The sequence below is a fragment of the Phasianus colchicus genome, chromosome 1 (assembly GCF_987193195.1).
Source record: "Phasianus colchicus chromosome 1, bPhaCol1.hap1.1, whole genome shotgun sequence".
Classification (NCBI taxonomy): domain Eukaryota; kingdom Metazoa; phylum Chordata; class Aves; order Galliformes; family Phasianidae; genus Phasianus; species Phasianus colchicus.
Genome location: NC_143436.1, coordinates 20,620,646 through 20,636,574, shown reverse-complemented (window position 1 = coordinate 20,636,574; position 15,929 = coordinate 20,620,646). Strand labels below are relative to the sequence as shown.

Here is a 15,929-nt window from a genome sequence, read left to right as displayed (position 1 = left end):
GATATCCCTTTTCTAATCTGGGTCAGCTGTCCTCTTTCTGTTCCTTCACAAATTTGTATGCACTCTCTGCTTTCTCACTGGCAGGGCAGTGTGAGAAGCTGAAAAGTTCTTGACTTAGTGAAAGTGCTGCTCAGAAAAAACTGAATCATCAATGTGTTATCAGTATTATTCTCATCCTAAATTCAAAAAATGTATGTGCCACTATGGAGAAAGTTTATCCTGGACAAAACCATGTCAGAGGTCTTGTCCTGGTGTTCTGGTACACTGCCAATGTAGGATTTCCTTGTGGCAAAGGCTGCTTCTGAAATGTAATTCTTAATAACTGCTGATAATGTGGCCTTCTCTGAATTTCTGTAGTAATGAAGAATCCTCTTGTATTGTCAGCCATCCTGTAGCAAAGAGCTCTGCAATTTAGTTCTGTTCCATGTGAAATGAAATATAGTCTTTATTGCGTACCTCCTAACCCAACAAATAACACCTATTTTGATTTTCCCTAAACTACGGATGTATCATACACTGAATACTATGAGGGCTCTTGGTCAGAAAGTAGACAATTTTCTACAAGCCTTTCTGATTTCTATCTCTTAAGAGAAAATTAGTGTATATTTTTATACTTTACCCTGGAGGATTGTGTTATGTAGTCTCTATGCAAGCTTTTACCTGTCATCTAAAGGTATGAAATATCAATTTGCTGGCTTTCAAGGAGTATTGCCTACAAGGCTTTGACATGCTCCAGTTGTTGGAATCAGAAAAGCTACCAACTTCTCTTCCATTCACACTTTTCCAGGCTATTACACCTTTGATTTAGCTTCACTTTGATTTGGGCACTCCAAGTGCTGGTGGAACAGCTCTTCAATTTTTTTCTTTTACACAAGGCTTCTTCACCATCATCTTTCATGGTATCTCAACTATCAGTGTATCTATGTGTGGAGGTATGTACAGATATGAAACAGAGAAATGCCATTTTCACCTACCTCCTGTGAGTCTGCATTTCCGTATGTACTCCTCATTCTTCTGTGGCCTTTGAAATCTTAGTGGTGGCTACAGGAGCTGAGGCAGTATGCTTTGCTGTTTATTGCTTTGTGTTTGCCAGGGCTAGAGAATGTGGTAGAGAGTATTCACAACAAGCCTGCCAACTTGTGGAGTTTCTGCTGTTATCCTGGGATACAACTGTGTAGATTGCGTGTGCCCCTTGTTCTGTTATTCCTCATCCCTTAGATCCCAACTGGTATACAGAAGTAAACTTACCAGTATTCTTGGAATCACATGGCCATGACCAACAGCATGTGTGTCAGGTGCATAAACATCCTGGCAGACACTAGAAGTGAGAGAGCAAAGAGAAAATTACTCTGTATGTTACTACGTACTAGCTAGACAGATATGTTAACATCCTTCAGTAAGAAATCTTTTTTAGCCTGCTGAGTGATTTTCAAGTCTTGGTAATACCTATTAGGATCATCTGAATTCACTGCAGATGGCTTTAAAACTCTTAAGAGTCAGTGAGTTAGAAACAAGCTTCATTCTTGATAAAGTAATTGTGATTTATTTATTTATTTATTTTGAAACTGCCATTGAAAATTTAGATGCACTGTACTTAGATTTTCTTAAACACTTCTAATCTTGTGCTTGACTGATCTCATTTAAGTCAACAAAGCCACTCATACAACAAACTGAAGTGCCTACCTGTTCAGAGTGGCTTTTAGCTGTACTTATTCACTAGTCTTTTTATTGATTATGTTGGGAATATTCATTTATGATTTGAAATATTAGCTTCTACTATTAAATATTGCTAAATACTGGATTTTACTTTTAAAAGGAGTAAGGTTAACATGTTCTACTTTGGCACTTTGCTGAAGCTGTTAGAACAAACTTTCTAAAAACTCAGCATCTGTTTGTCAGGCCTGAAACATAGAAACACATCAGTTGTTTTGTCTGGTCACGAAGGAATCATAACTTCAACACAGAGGTTCAGTTTTTTTCACTGAACAATGTTGTTTGACAATATTTTGTCATTTTTATGTGTTGTAGAATTGATGCTTACAATTTTGCCAGGAAACTTCAGTGTGTTCTTTGTGGATTTACTAAGTAGTATTTAATAGCTAGGCTAAAGTATCTGTAGAGCTTAAATAGCATGCTATCATGCAGTCTTGAGCACTATAACTTTCTGTAGTGCATGCAGGGTCTCTGTTACTCTGAAAGCTGAAAATGTTAAGTGATCTGACTTTTTAAATAAAGATTTTAGTAGCAATTGCAACCAGGATGTGATTATATTTCAAGATTGTATTTTAAGTGAGGTGATGAGTCTTGGTCAGGTATGATGCTGATAAAAGGTGAATGGTTAGAGTTTGTCATCTAAGAACTAAAATATCATTGCAATAGTTGTAACATTCCAGTTGCCCTTAACTCAGATCTAAAGCAAGGGCACCTGTCCAGACCTTCCTCAGTTTATGGAACCACAACATGCTGGTGTGTATAGTTGCCTAGATGAGTATTTATGAACAAAAAGGGACCTAAAACAAAAATACATTTGTTTTGTCTTCAGAAAACAATAAAGAAAAGCATCAGACATCTGGCATTTTAAGATTCAGCCCTGGAATGAACTCATCCCTACCTTTAACTGTAAGCAATGTATATAGCAACTACTTAAATTTTTAAACTATCTTATATAAGAGTAGATCAATATAGTTTCACCTGTTCTCTACGCATTTCTCTCTTCTCTTGCTATTTGTGTCACACAGATATTTTAGAACAAAAGCATGATCTCTTCCTTTTCTCTTTGTCAGCCTCCAGGAAAAACAGCATGACTAGTTCTCATCTCTCTTCCTACTTGTCAGTAGATTTGTTCAGCATACATGTGAAAAAATTCTAAGATGGCATTCATTAAGAAAATGAGAGCTTATTTGGTGTTTGTAGTATCGGACAGTAATCAATTAAAAAATCCTTCTTTAGAGGCCTTAGAAGGGCTCTATTCCATGTACTCTCACTCTCTGTGTTGGAAATACAATAATATGCTCAAGAAGAACTACAATCCTTAAAGCAGCAAAACACAAAAAAGTTGCAAAATATATCTACGTAATGGATTTTCAGGATTTTCCTTCCAGTCAGAGAATCACAGAATCACAGGGTGATCTGGGTTGGAAGGGACCTCAAGGATCATGAATCTCCAACCCCCCTGCCACAGGCAGCGCCACCCCAATCTCCACATTTAATGCCAGACCAGGCTGCCCAGGGCCCCATCCAATCTGGCCTTGAACACGTCTAGGAATGGGGCATCCACAACCTCTCTGGGCAGCCTGTTCCAGTACCTCACCACTCTCTCCGTAAAGAATTTCCCCCTGACGTCCAACCTAAATCTCCCTTCCCTCAGCTTAAAACCATTTCCCCTTGTCCTGCTGTCACTCACCCTTTCAAAGAGTTGATTCCCTTCCTGTTTGTAGGCTCCCTTTAGGTACTGAAAGGCTGCAATGAGGTCACCCCGCAGCCTTCTTTTCTCCAGGCTGAACAAGCCCTGCTCCCTCAGCATGCCTTTGTAGGGGAGGTGCTCCAGCCCTTTAATCATCTTTGTGGCTCTCCTCTGGACCCCCTCCAACAGATCCCTGTCTTATTTGTACTGGGGGCTCCACACTTGGACGCAGTACTCCAGATGGGGCCTCACAAGAGCAGAGTAGAGGGGGACAATCAGCTCCCTGTCCCTGCTGGCCACCCCTATTCTGATGGAGCCCAGGATACCATTTGCTTTCCGAGCTGCAAGAGCACACTGCTGACTCATGTTAAGTTTTTCATCAAGACCCCCAAGTTGTTCTCTGCAGGGCTGCTCTCAAGGACCCCTCCTTCCAGTCTGTATGGATGCCTGGGGATTCCTCTGGCCCAAGTGCAAAACCTTGCAATTTGCTGTGTCGAACCTCATTAGGTTCACCTAGGCCCACCTTTCAAGCCTGCCGAGGTTCCTCTGAATGGCATCCTTTCCTTCCACTGTGTCAACTGCACCACTCAGCTTGGTGTCATCAGCAAACTTGCTGAGGATGCACTCGATTCCATCATCAATGTCATTGATAAAGATGTTACAGAGCAGCGGTCCCAAGACAGATCCCTGGGGGACGCCGCTCGTTACCGACCTCCACCTGTACATAGAACCATTAATTACCACCCTCTGACTGTGGCCTTTCAACCAATTCCTTATCCATCAGGTGCTCCATCCATCAAATCCACATCCCTCCAGTTTGGAGATAAGGATGTGGTGGGGGACCATGTCAAAGGCCTTGCTCAAGTAAATGACATCAGTCGCCTTCCCTTTGTCCACCAATGCCATCACTCCATCATAGAAGGCCATGAGATTGGTTAAGCATGACCTTCCCCTGGTGAAGCTGTGCTGGCTGTCTCGGATCACACACTCATTCCTCATGTGATCAAGCATGCCGTCCAGGAGGATCTGTTCCATGATCTTCCCAGGCACAGAGGTGAGACTCACCAGCCAGTAGTTCCCGGGGTCCTCTTTGCTCCCTTTCTTATATATGGGATTGATGTGATCCTTCCTCCAGTCAAGCGGGACCTCACCTGATAGCCACAACTTTTCAAATATGATGCAGAGTGGCTTGGCAACCACCTCAGCCAGCTCCTTCAGAACCCTGGGATGCACGCCATCCAGCCCCAAAGACTTGTACACATTCAGTCTCATGAGATGGTCTTGGACTTGCTCTGCCCTTACAGTGGGGGAGGATTTACTATCCCTGTCCCCACCTAGAAGTTTAGGGATGCAGGGCTCAGGGATGTGAGAAATACTAGAATACTGGATGTCAGTGAAGACTGAGGCAAAGAACTCATTCAATACCTCAGCCTTCTCTTCGTCCGTTGAAGCCAGTTCTCCTTTTACATTTACCAAAGGAGGTACACTCGTTTTGGTCTGTCTCTTCTGGCCAATGTATCTGTAGAATGTCTTCATATTGTTTTTCTCATCCCTCACCAAGTTCAGTTCTTCCTGCGCATTGGCTTTTCTGATCTCACGTCTGCAAGTCTGAATGGCATCTCTGTTTTCTTCCCAGGTGATTCCCTTGTTTTCAGAGCTTTTACGCACCTTTCTTTGCCCTCACTTTGCCCAGCAGATCCTTGCTGAGCCATGCTGGCTTCCTGCCTCCTCTGCCTGCTTTCTTATTCAGATGGACAGAGAGCTCTTGTGCTCTCAGAAAAGCATCCTTAAAGAGTAGCCAGCTTTCCTCAACGTCTTTGTTTTTAAGGACAGCACCCCAGGACATCTTGGCCAACAAATCCTTGAACAGCTTAAAGTTTGCTCTTCCGAAATTCAGGGTCCTGACCCCACTCTTTGCCAGGCCCACATTCAAGATCACAAACTTGACCAGGGCATGGTCATTGCAGCCCAGGCTGCCTCCAACCTTAATGATCTCCTCCACATTGGTGAGCAGCAGTACTAGCAGTGCTTCGCCTTTGGTCGATCTGCCATTTCCCTGTTCTAGTCATTTTCCTGTTCCTTTGCCAGTATCAGATTTAATCTATAAAGGCAGTGCTTTTTCTGATGCAGACATTCATTATGTTTGAAGAAAGTGTTTGGACAGCTTATTTGGAGCCTTGATTCAGAGTAAGTATTTTGTAATTGCACTCCCAAATAAACTGTGAATGTGTGCCTGCTTTCTTTTAATGAGCAGCTTCTTAATAACTAGAATGGAACATAAAAATAAGTGCCTGAAGAACAAAGTTGTTTATTGTTTTATAAACATAGCTCTTTGAGATCCTCTGTCCATATGGTATGGTTTTTGTAGTTATATATGGTATGGGTTTTGTAGTTAGATGTATTAGCATCATCTCCCTGGAAGTGAAAGGGCATAGGATGATATTACTGTTCCACCTTTCCTTCACACACTTTGGAAATGGTGTGCTAATAGCATACTGCAAATAACTAGATACACATAGGTAAATATTTTTTTTCTGCCTGTTGCTATGTGAATACAATAACCAAACTAGTCTCACCTCTGCATTCACAGTGAACACAATTACAGGAATGGCAGAGCAAGAATATTAATTTTTTGAGTATAAAGTGAGTCAAATTGTTACTTTGCATCAAAATATAGCCTTTATGGGTGTAGATATAGTGATTGTAAAGTGAAAATAATGTGTGAAGCATAAAATGGTGCTCTAATGGGCTTTTAATGGGCTTTTCTTGTATGAAGAAAGAACCAACTAATACAGTACGAGGTAAAAGACCTTCTGCTGTGTAAAGATTCTGTTTTAAATTGAATTTGAATTTACTTAAAAAAAAAAAAAAACAACAAAAAACTAACAACAGGCAATTGAGCAGTTGAATGCCTTAATAAACCTTTATTCTAACAAACCTCTGTGGAGCCACCAACTTAAATGATAGCATCTCTGCATGCTAGGTTATGTCATTAAAGGCTCATCTCCACAAACACAAAGTAGAGGTAGGGGAACCCCAATAACCTCAGCAGGAGCCTCCAACCTGGCTCTTTCCCAGGCTGCCTTGACATAAGCTCTGTACTCCAAGAATGAGATCCACTAATTTGAGTTAACTGTAGAGTTTTTCCTGGGGAAAACCACACAGACTGAGGGGATTTACTGCCTACAGGTATATGAGGTTCACTGTTGGCTTCAGGGAAAGAGCGTTTGAAGATTGTACATGATTAATAACAACACGTTTGGGAGAATGAATGAAAAGTCAGGGGAAAAGACGATTCATGCAGGTCTGGGGAGAAACAAGCGTGGCAAAATAGAATGAAAAGGATGAAATTGCCCATTGCATGTAAACAGGGTTCAGGTCCATATGCTTGTCATGTGTCCCGTAGTCTGTCCTGTCTTCTCATTAAACCCAATTTACTGCTATTTGGGTTATGGGCTGTCTATTCAATGTGCACGTGTGTATGTTGCAGTTATGGGACAGCAAAGGACAGTGGGCAGTGAATGACAGATGGTTCTATAAATGACTTCCTGGACTGCCAATAAAGCTAAGTAAAATCTATCTACCTAACATTTTGAGCAGAGAGAATATTATTGTCTCTACTTGCAATATTATGCTATTATGTATCTGCCAAGAGCCAGATCAAAGCAGGGCTGGTTAGTTTACTGTTATAGAAAAAGGCTGTTCAAGTACCATAGACTTGTGCTGGATGAAAGATGTTATAAACACAAGTCAGAAGTTTTAATTGCAGTGATACATTTTCTTTTTTTTCTGTTATTGCCCACAGATTCATTTGGTATTTCTCCTGTAGTGGTGTCTGCGTATGTGTTTTGGAGGACTGGGGGAAAACAGGTAGAGTCATCTGTAGATGGATTCCCTTAAGAGATTTGAGACTATTTGCTGTACAGAAAACATGTTTGCAGTTGGTGAAAGGTATGTTTGCTAAATAAATGTTGTCCTCTTTTCTATAAGATTCCTGTGGAATAGATTGGCTTTAATATTTGGTGAGTGGTTTTAGAATAATGTTGTGAGGCTGCATTCGTACAGAAAACACAGCTACTTTAAATGGACAGATGTGGAATAAATGGCTTATAGATAATCCTCTGTGAATAGATGCACCATGTCTCAGGTTGGTTATGGATCTGCTATGTTAATTGGTGAGAATGAAGTAGAGTTCTCTGGGAATAAATCAGAGCTGTCAAACTGTATCTAAAATGATAGTCATTTCCTGGTTGGCACAGATAATAATGCTAATGATTGTCAGTGGAATCTTTGTACAAAACATATTGCATCTCCCTACTATTTTATCTCTTACTAATGTCCTTATTTTCTTTTCGCTAGTTGCAATCTCAAACAGTGCACACAGTTAACCCTCAGCTACTTACAACAGAATCCTCTAGTCAGCTCTGAATAAAGCAGTTACATTTCTTAGGCAGGTTTGTATTGTGAACAGTTCAAGAATGTGCATTCTGAAGTCGAGCTAAGCTGAGTGAAGTTTAAGATGAACACACATCTCTCAGCTCTTCAAGTAATCTACTTTCTCAAGCAGAATTTTTTTTTTTTTTGCAGACTTTCTCTGGACAGCAGGGTACAGTAGCTGTGCCTTGTATCTTTCCAAATTCCTGCAGAAATGGTGGAAGATTTAATTTATCTCAATGACAAGGTGACTATGGCTGAAAGTGAAGTGGGAAAGAACAGATTCTTCCTTTTCACATGGGAGAAAATTCTATTATAGGTAAAGCATAAGTTCTATAGAAAACTGTACAATTAAGGTTCTTCTGAGCTTATACTTTATGCAAGATTCTTTCAGATGTAAAAGTAGGTATTTTCTTTTGTCCATCATTATAATTTATTATTAAAAACCTCAGGCTATGTGGTTTCTTTATTTCTTCTTTTGCACATGCTGTACATAGAAGTCTGTGGCCATTGATTTCAACACTGAGCAGACATTCAGAAAAAAACTCAATAAATTTCAGAAATAATTTTCCTAGGCATTTCCATGAGACTTTCACTCCTAAACTTTAAAGACTTTCCCAAATCACTTCTTGCCTCTTGTAAGTTGTCCAAGAGCCTGGATTTCTTTCACTCTGCTTATCAAGGACTGTAATTGAGACCTGTTAGAGAGAGTCCAGAGAAGGGCCACAAAGATGATCAGGGGGCTGAAACTGAGGGATAGGCTGAGGGAGCTGGGCTTGTTCAGCCTGGAGAAAAGGCGGCTGCGGGGTGACCTCATTGCAGCCTTTCAGTACCTAAAGGGAGCCTACAAACAGGAGGGGAGTCAACTCTTTGAAAGGGTAGATAACAGCAGGACAAGGGGAAATGTATTAAATGTGGAGATTGGTAGCCCTGCCTGTGGGGGGGGGTTGGAGATTCATGATCCTTGAGGTCCCTTCCAACCCAGGCCATTCTGTGATTCTGTAATTTGACCTATGTTGTCTTATGATTACTAGCACTTAGCCAGGCTTGGTCTAATAAAAACAGATTTGGAAAAAATCCAACTTTACTCTTTGTTAAGCATTCAAATATATATATTACTCATTTACTTAATTACTCTGAATTAAATCAAAATTTAGACATTGATATTTCGAATGTGTCTGAAATGCAGCCATATCAAATTTAATAATGTCCTCAGCAGTCTAAAAATATTTTAACTGAATGGGAAAGAAAATTACAGTCATCCTTTATCTCATTTATATAAGGCCTCTATAGTAGTCTGTCTTAAATGGAAATAATGAGATTTAGATAACCAGTAGTTCAGGGTCAGTAGGAGATAGCATAATTAAGGATTGAAGGTCTGATTTTAGATGGCTTAAATTCCAGGCAAACTGGAAACTCAGCAGTTTCCATAAGTGGGCAAATATAAGGAAATTACAATTGACCAAGGCCAGTGATTTGTTGCTATCTGTGTATGAAAACATGCCCCAAATCCACTGGAGATAGAGAAGTTAAAATTGGGATGATACATGTGTATCTGTACTTGTCTGTGTGCAAGCCAAGTATTAAGTCTTCCATTATAATCAATGGAGACCATTTTCAATGCACAGATTTTCTTGTGAGAAGCTGCGCTTTTTTGGAGTAGCTAGAGGCCAAGCAGAATAATGCATGTCATATAAATGGAGTTATATGTCTGTGTAATTGAATTTTGTACGTAGTCAGTACAGTATAAGGGAAAACCAGGAAAGGCTAAGTTTGCCCTAAAATAGATACTTTGTACTACTACTTTACTATCTACTTATATAGCATCCAGTAGAATATATCACTGTTCCTCATGGGGGATGCTGCATACTGTTACTTCTGATAAAATATTAGATCTGTTTCAAATGTAGTGCTTTGTAGATTAATACATTATGAGGATAAATGTGTAAAAGACTGTGGCATGCTCTGATGGAGGCTGCAGAAAAGCCTAAGTGAAATAGATTTTCAAAAATCAGCTTGTTCAATGTGCTGCATTATCTGAGTAAATAATTTGCTGAAAATAGTTCCCTTTACTCTTATACCAAAATTGATTTACACAAACAATAGAGCATATTGTAGGAAGATGTTTTTCTGTTCTGCCATTTACTCAGGAAAGCATCAGAGAAAATGTTTAGAAATTAAATACATTTTGTACAAAATATCTGACTTCACTCTTGCAACCACAATGTTGTTTATTCAGTTTTCTTTGACAGAAGACTTGTGTTAGCATGGGGAGATGAAATAGTATTTTAAGAATCTGTGAGGCTGTTTGCTTCTGCTCCTTTTGGATATGCACCATGAATCTTTGCTCCTCCATAAGAGTTTATTATTGGTGAGGAAAGCCTGTCTCATTCTCTGAATAGGGAGTGTGGTGTGCCTATGGATTCTTTTTTCCATGAAAGTACTGGAAGTAAAACTACACTTCTTCAAAGACTAATGAGGTGGTTCCGCAGCTGGGCTTCAGCAGCACCATGTATTGTTATCATTCACTCATCCTTAGACAGAGCTCACTGGTGCAATTATATATCACACAACATTGTCCTCAGATGCCAGTGACGAATAGCATTGTTTTTGCAGTGGTGCTTTTCTGAAAAAGCTAAAAATAAATTCAAGTCACTCAGTTTCACTGCAAGGAATGTTTGCTGAACTCATCAAACATTACGGGTACAGAACTGCTTGGACAGCAGTGAAGATTATGGGCATCTTAAACAATATGGGAAAAGCCATAATTCCACTGAATTCTGAATTCAGAGAAGAATCAAATGAGAATGGAACTGATTTTTATGTGCTAATTGTGCCTCTTGTGTGGATGGATATTTCGTAAGGTGATCTCTTCATAATCACGTGAATATCATTATATAGCTTATATTTCTATGATTATGATGATATTGATGATTAGCCAAACATGTTTGAGTTTTCATACCTTTTCATCTCTTTTTTATGACAAAACAAATGAAAGGTCCTAGAATGTTTAATTTTATTTCTCTTTTGGTAGGAACTTTAGGTTTGAAGAAACAGGATTTCAAAACTAAGAATAGCATTTAGAGACATAAATACCAAAATATCCCATAACTTTGACTTTCAAATGTGGCATGTGAAATGAGAGCCCCACTTAGCTCTAAGTTATTTCTAAAGTGATTAAGAATGTTTTCTTTGGGCAAAACCTGTTCTTATTTATCACTGTTGGATACATATTTATAACTGCAATTTACTTATTATTTAATTAAAACATCTTCTACTTACAAAGATTTTTCATTAAGTTTTATGAATTAGAAACTTCTTTTTTGCCTTTTAATTTCATGGTAATTATCACATGTGTAGATTCGGGATAAACAAAATTTGAAAAAAATATTCTTAGTTTCATGTAGTGAGATTTGCTGCCCTCAGTAAGGTTCTGCTGTAGTAGATTACTGAAGATACACCTTTACTCATTTTGGGAGACGAAATGCTGTTTTTCGTATTTGACTTGACAAATTTTTACTTTGAATGCCTTAATACTGTTTTCAATCCAAAGCTCTGTGCTGTTCAAATTGCAGCAAGTCGAAAGATAAGATATTCCACCAGAAATGCACTATAATACATCAATACTCTCAAGTGAAACCACATTCTGAAATGTCATTAACTCTAAATATGTTCAGTTAGATAAAAATCTCATTGGAAGATATGAAGATTCCATAATCTACAATCATTAAATGTATATACTTGTGCTCGCTTCTGTGTAAGTATTTCATATGCATGTGCATATGCTTATCCATGTATATTTATTCCCAATTAGGGGTTATAAAATTGAGCTTAAATATTAGAATATGTATATTGGAAACTTTAGGATATAAGCATTGTTAGAAGCCTGTAATAATTCCAGAAAGAAATCTTATTGTTACAAGAAATTAACAGCAAGAAATCCAAATATCTGAAAGGTGGAAATATTGTTATTTATGACACTGGAACTAGCGGGATTTGTCCAATGCCACAGACCTTTATATACACCTAAAACACACACAGCCTTTGTGGCATCTTACAATGGGGTGCAAAACCTCTAAAGAGGGAAGCTAGAATTAAGATAATTAAGATGAAATGAGATCTAAAACATATCACAACACAGAATAAATTGATCAGTAAAGTATTGCACAGTTATTGTAGATGCCTAAAATGTGAGCAAACTGTTTTGATAAGAAAGAAAGTAAACAAAATTTTGCAGAATAAAAGAACAGTATTGAAAAAGTAAGTCTGTCAGTTCCCTGGAATAACTCAAATGGACAAGTGACTTAGAATATTTGTTTTAATTTGAAACCATAACTACTGAGAGAAATAGAAATTTATCTATCTAGTTTGCCTTGAAATAAAATGCAATCTGAAATCAGTTTGAAAATCTTATTGTAATATCTGAGATTATCTGGTTAATTGCAGAGAAGTACCAATTAATTATTTAGTTCCCATGAAAAACATTCTGTATATAGAGCTCAAGAAAAGTCTGCAGCCTCAATTAAACTCATTAACATGCTGTGATGTAGACACATTTGAATGAATCTCTGGAGACAGAGCAGAGACAAATGGAACCAAGATTTTCACCTCTGCTGACACCAGTTCAGGTCTGTATCTATTAAGTTCTTTGGAGTTGAAGGAGAAAAGTCACTGGCAGCTAAATTCTTGGCTTTTGTGTTCCCCAGCTTGTGTCAATGCACGTATAACAGATGCAAAGATAGAATTCTGCTATAGGCAAGAAAAAGCAGTAGTCTGTATGGCATTTACACACAGGTGGTATCTCTGAGCTGTAGCTGTAGCCTCTGGATGGAGCCTGGAGAGAGATTCAGTTCATGTTGTAATTGCTAGTTGGTACTGCACTGCTTTCCCCATAAATAGATACTTAGAACTGCTTGAGATACTTTACGGTATCTTTCCTGGTTTCCAGTTATCTCTCCAGAAGTATCCAGAAGGCCTTCCATAGGTACCATGTCATATTTTCCAGTCCTTTGTGGTCTGGTGCTACTCAGTTTCTTGGGGGTAGCTTAGATGCCCTATCACATGTAAGTTTGTAATGGACAAAAAATGAGCACACTATGAATATGGTTCCAAGAAATTTTTAACCTGTCCAAGTAAATGAAGACGAAAACAGTTGCTAGTCCAGTTAAATGACACTCTTCCACTAATAATGCAAACTGTTTGATTTATATAATCTAATTTATGGGTATGAAGTTAATAAGGCAGTTAAGATATATGGGATTTATCCGCCGAGGAGATGAATAAGTATGGCAGGTAAGTCCATTGCAGATTGTCCCCTGACTGACAGATGCTGTACAACAGCACATGTGGGGTGAGTAGAACTAGGCTGGTGACAAGAAGACCCAGACTGTAGCAAGTTGACTGTTAGATGGAGCATAATGTGTTCTTGTAGCTTATGGACTACAAGGAATATTTCCTGATTACACAATGTGTTGGTAACAGAATGAAGCCCCATTATTCAACTGAAAATTGTATTGGGAGTCTTTATTTAAAACTGCTCAACACATGTATTTGAAAATGCACATGATGATTTGAAAATACATGACTGATGATTCTCATCTAGCAGCAGTACTGTCATCACCACTAATACCAGCAAACCTGATATTGTATGAGATATGTTGGGAATGTTTGGCAAATGTATTAAGATTTTCTTAAACTTCTTTTGTTACCAGTGATGAAGTAGAAAGATCTTTCACATCAGATTTAAGAATTAAGATCAAATACTTGGAAATTTGTGCCCTATTCAATTTACTAATAGTCATTAATCTTCAGTGTAATTTGAAAGCCAGTCCCATTTCCTTGTGAAGACAGTCTGAGTTCTAGACGAATTAATAGTCTGAAAAGAAAAATGTAGAACAGTGTAATTATACTGAATATGAAATTCAAGAGTACTCAATTCACAAAACAATAGTATTTTACTCCAATATTTTACTTGTGTTTAATATACACAAAGGATGTACATTTGAAAAGGGTGTCTGTGAGATATAAGTATTTGTAGTATGAATCCTCTGTCACACGTTTAGACAATACAGTTAACAAAAAATACAATTGCTGTTCCAACATTTTTTCTCCCCTCCCAGACTTAGCAGGGCATGTATTTTTATAGTTTAACAAGCTTTCCTATTAGATTTTGAAAAATGAATCTAGTTATTGACATACTTGAAGCATATTCAATTAGTCTTGATTTGGTATATTTGATTTAAGGCTTTTTGATTATTTGTTCCATGTTCTAACTTGACAACTTAGAAATGGGATGAAATTAACCTGTCAGGAAGGATTAATGAACTGATTTTGTTCACTAGTTTAGATGATTTACACGAATTCTACTGCAGTGGATCTTGCCACTGGATCAACATTCATTTCTGAAAATGGATTAAAGGTCGATGTTATGATATCCTATACTTTCCTATACTAATTAACATTCATCTACCAGAGGAATGAAAAGAAAATAAGTACAGCAGTGAACTGCTCTGTAGTTTAATTAAAACCACATTGTTTTTTTTTTGTTGGAGAATTAACATATTAATAAATCATTAGTATATACATCAAATACTGATCAGAGTAATTAATGGACAAAGCAATTAATTGAAAGTTGGAGATGCCTATTTTTATTACAATAAATGTTCTGCAAACTTTCTTAAATACAGTACAGAACTACTTATTGAAAAGGTGTGCTTCACTGGGTGGCTTAGCAAGTTGTTACTAATATAAGAAAGCACAAAAATATGGAGAAGATTATTATATAGTCTATTAGTAAGCTACAAATGATTTGTTAACTCTGAATGTTCAAAAATTTTCAAAGTCATCTCAAGCTGACTTTGGCTGTAGAAATTGGACAGACGGTGTCAGCGCAGGAAGGTTTGGGTGTGCATGAAAAATGGAACACTTTTGTACCTCATCATCTCAGCTCCAGCTGAGGGGAAAGCAGGGGGAATGCATACATTGTTCAACTCTTTTTGTTGCAAAACACATTCACTCATTGCCAAGGTGGAAGAACTTTAAGTTGTAACTTCATCTGTTAGAGATTTCTTCCTTCATAGCATATGTAAATGTGAAAATGAACAGAAAATATTTATAATAAATCTTGCTTTCTACAAAAAGCCATAAAAAAACTAGGATTTAATATTATAGAATATATTTTTCTTCATCTTTGTGGTAAGTTTACAACACTTGCCATCTATGCAATTATATGTTCATGTGTGTCTTTCTAAATTCCAGCAATTCCATGGAATTTTTGCAGTGTGATTTTAACTGAAGTAACTTTTGATTGTAGCTGGCTTGGCTGAGATACGCCAATGGAAGTGATGTGAGGAATGTGTTGGAATATCTTGACTAGAGTGATGTTTGCTTTTGGTGGATGGACACAGTCAGTCAGCTGGTTACATGCGTTGGTTGCTTGCAAGAGGATGAAAGTTTAGATTCTACTAATGGCTGCATTGATTTAACTGTGGTGTAGAGTCAGACACAACTATGGTACAGAAAGATTGGGGAAAGATGAAGAGGGGGAATAAATTGTCTAGGAAGAAAACCAATGCAGTGCGACAGGTGCTAGAAAACAAGAGCTAATGGAGAGTAACAATTGAACTGTGCAGTCTGGCTGAGAAGCCAGCAAGAAGACACTTTATCAAATAAAAGCCACTTACTGAAGTTTCCTATTATGTTTGCATGTGCTACAACTGCTTATTTTTAACAGAAATTATTATTTTGGCTCTTACTAATGTGACACAGTCATTTCTTGAATTGTGAAAAAGTAGGCAGATCTGATTGTCAGTTTTTTCTAAGCAAGGTAGAATTATATGTAAGACAGCTAATGACCTTGCATCCATGTCAAGTGAAAGACTCATACTGACTTTAGAGCACTAGAATTGATCTCGAGGTTTTCAAAGCGCTAAGGAAGATACTTTTATGTTATTTTGAAAACATCATGAGTAAAACGGCTCTTTTTAGATAATACTTTTTAGTTATGCTGTTTCAGAGTAGTACACTTTCTTCCTTATTGTACTATCCTAAGAGAAGTTCTTTTTACTTTTTGTAAATCACTATGCCTTAAACA

General features: G+C 37.9%; 1 long non-coding RNA gene across 1 annotated transcript; it reads left to right on the top strand.

Moving 5' to 3' along the window:
- Positions 1 to 2,547: 2,547 nt before the first annotated feature.
- Positions 2,548 to 8,220, top strand: LOC149919438 (uncharacterized). Its single transcript, XR_016463577.1, has 3 exons — positions 2,548 to 2,619; positions 7,209 to 7,354; positions 7,991 to 8,220. It is a non-coding gene; the product is annotated as an uncharacterized LOC149919438 (long non-coding RNA).
- Positions 8,221 to 15,929: the final 7,709 nt, after the last annotated feature.